The sequence below is a fragment of the Pteropus alecto genome, unplaced genomic scaffold (assembly GCF_000325575.1).
Source record: "Pteropus alecto unplaced genomic scaffold, ASM32557v1 scaffold22, whole genome shotgun sequence".
NCBI classification, from domain to species: domain Eukaryota; kingdom Metazoa; phylum Chordata; class Mammalia; order Chiroptera; family Pteropodidae; genus Pteropus; species Pteropus alecto.
The window spans coordinates 15,152,488-15,155,131 of record NW_006434839.1 but is presented as its reverse complement, the minus strand read 5'-3'; positions in this window follow the sequence as shown (position 1 = coordinate 15,155,131).

The window sequence follows — 2,644 nt, the reverse complement described above, 5'->3', positions numbered from 1 at the left end:
GTTTGTGAAAAAAAAATTATTCTCCCAGGAATGCACTGAACTCTATACATAAATACAAACTTCCACGACTTAAATGTGATTGACATGTAGAGCATATTGTAAATAAACGTTACCAGCACACACGCACACATAAAAAATAGAATATATCTAGAATATATATAAAATATATAAATATGTAAAGAACATAAATATAAAATATATAAAAGTATATAAAATATATCTATCTAGTCCTCTACATCTATCAATCTATATATGAATAAATAGGTAGATAGGTAGGTAGGTAGATAGATAATGGATAGAGTCAGACTCTGATGTGGTTTTACAGGTTTATAACTTTAAATCACAGTGTCTAATGTACACTGAGAAGGTAAAATATCTCAGAAATGACTGTGACCTCAATAAAACTGAAATGTGAAATACAACATGCTTTTTCTGTTCTGCCCTTCTGATGCCTTGTTTTCTCCCACACCTGGGCAGTTGCAATGACCTAATTTCCAAGAACCCGAACCACCTGAGTCTCCCACTCCATCACCCTTCCCACGACCATCTGATCCACATCCACTGGTTCTGAGTCAGTTTTTCATTGCTGTCACTCAATCGCACAGAACTGGTTGACATCCTGCTCCCCACACAGACCTCAATAGCAACTGGAGTACTCCCTCTGTCTTTCCTGCCTTCCCAGGTCAATGACAATAACTGTGAGAAAAGGATTAGCAGAGACCACAGGATCCGCCTGTCCTTTTTACCAGGGTAACTTGGGTTTCAACAGTGCTATGTTTCGTGATCTAACACAGAAGAGTGACTAGCGATGTGACTTGGCCAAGTAAGAGGGGAGTTAGGGTGATTTTTGTTGTTGGATTCTTCTGGCAGGCTAGTGAGGTAGACTTGATAATTGAGACCTTATGGAACATCATACATGGCCCTGAGCAAAGCTAGCTTTTGAACAGCTGAATTTCTTGAAAGTTTCTTTTGTGGTTCCCTCTTGTTTAGTATTTCAGGCATAAGCTCCTCCACTAGGAAATCAATGTTTCCCATCGTCTGACCCCACTTAATCTGATCAATTTTAATTCATACTATTTTTATAGTGCATGACTCTAATTCTTTCATTCTTGTCTCCACCTTTTTAACTTTATTTTTTTTGGTAGTTTAGTTCTGGGTTAACTACATTTCTAGGTAACATCCTCTGCCTACTCCAGTTCATTCTAAACACTTTCTCTGACCTCTCAGTGCATTTATATATACACACTACACTTCTTGCCATGTCAGCAAAAATTTTCTTTCTAAGGGAAAATTGAGCAATCAGCAATCCCCATTATAATTCTTTTCAAAGTTGCAGTCTTCCTATTTTTCTTCATGGGAAGAATAAGATCAAGGGTCAATATCTTAATATATATGTATGTATTTTTGTATAAACATTCTAGATCGATTTGAAATTTATTACACGACTACAATCAATTCCTGAAGCAAATTGCATCACTGGCTCTGCACACTTAGCCTGGGGTTCAGAGGCTGTGGATATTAGTGAGGACAGGTTGTAACACTCAAAATACATTCAGAACCCAATTCTGTATGCAATAAGCTTTCTTTAAAATTTTAAAGCTAAAATACTATTTCGAGACAAGAACAGGACACAGGAGCACATACTGTACAGATAACCTACATCAAATGGATGCTAAGAATACCAGAGATAAATCCAGAACTTGTTTCCGTGCTTTAGAGTGGATTCCTAAAAGGATCCAAATTGGGTCTCATGTAACTAGAAAGATGCTTTTACAGTTAAAGGATATATAAATGAAAATCTTTGAAAAGTGCATGAATTTGCAGGGCTCAGTGCAGTCAGGCTCATGGAGGATAACACCAGTTGCCTTATCTTTTTATTTAGGCTTTAAATTAATTCAGCGTTCATGGAACACGGTACCGACTATTTCTCCCTATGTGCAAGGGGCTGGGTTATAATAATAAATAAGGCACACTCCCTGCCATCAAGGCGCTCACAGTCTAGTTATGAGACCACCATGGAAACAAGCATGTACAACGTGACATTTGCAGCAGAAGGAATGTATTGTGTTTCTTTTGTATATCCTTCAATCAAGCAATTAGAAAATTTTCCTGTGCGTCTCATTGCAGAGTTGAAAGTTCCTCCAAGCAGCAGTGCACAGCAGGACAATTTGATTGAAGTTCGGAGAAGAGGCAAGGGTCTGACTGGTCACAACAGGGTCGGAGATTGTTTGCGGTCAACTGCCCTAGAGGTAATAGGGTCTGGAACTCTTTTGGTGATTTGGAATATGGAAAGGAGTAGGGGATAGGAACGCAGCTTCCCTCACCGCTTTCTGATTGGACCCACTAAGCATCTGCAGGGAGGACAACAATAAAATGAAAAACATTTCCAGGAGTGAACCCCAAAGGTCAGTCTCTAGCTGCGCGGGACAAAGAGGGTCTGGTCTCTTCTCTTCCAAAGGGATGAAGGAGTCTTAATGAAAAGACCTTTTCTCTTCGAAGACTCTAAACCCCAGCGGGTTCCACTACCTCCAAAGCTGCAAAGCCACTGGCAGGGGCTGGGGGGTGTCGCCAGGTGAACGGCTACACTGGGACCCGGATCCTGGGCGTCCGCCGCGCCCCTCTAGCCCCCGCGCAACCCCGGCGG